The sequence below is a fragment of the Merops nubicus genome, unplaced genomic scaffold, assembly GCF_000691845.1.
Source record: "Merops nubicus isolate BGI_N331 unplaced genomic scaffold, ASM69184v1 scaffold33207, whole genome shotgun sequence".
NCBI classification, from domain to species: Eukaryota; Metazoa; Chordata; class Aves; order Coraciiformes; family Meropidae; genus Merops; species Merops nubicus.
Genome location: NW_008622811.1, coordinates 2755 through 3002, shown reverse-complemented (window position 1 = coordinate 3002; position 248 = coordinate 2755). Strand labels below are relative to the sequence as shown.

The window sequence follows — 248 nt, the reverse complement described above, 5'->3', positions numbered from 1 at the left end:
CAGCCGGGCTGGGTCCCCCCAGGTGATGTCCCCGTCATGGCAGAAGTTATTTTCTTTGGGGTTTGCAGTTCAAAAGCACGTCAAATAATGATGGGGCCCTTCCAGCCTGGCAGCTCCGCTGCCTCACTCCCAGGGTGTGCCAAACTGGACCAGCAGCACAGCCGTGGGAACGGACACAGCCTCTCCAGGGCTCCCCCGCCATGCTGGGGACACAGCTCCAGGCTTCTTTTTCCCCCAGCTCAGGGACA

The 248-nt window shown here is 60.9% G+C and overlaps 1 protein-coding gene across 1 annotated transcript in view; it reads right to left on the bottom strand.

Moving 5' to 3' along the window:
• LOC103777367 (semaphorin-4G-like) overlaps window positions 1-248 on the bottom strand; it is a gene marked incomplete at both ends in the record, with an annotated part of 5671 nt that overhangs the window by 2672 nt on the left and 2751 nt on the right.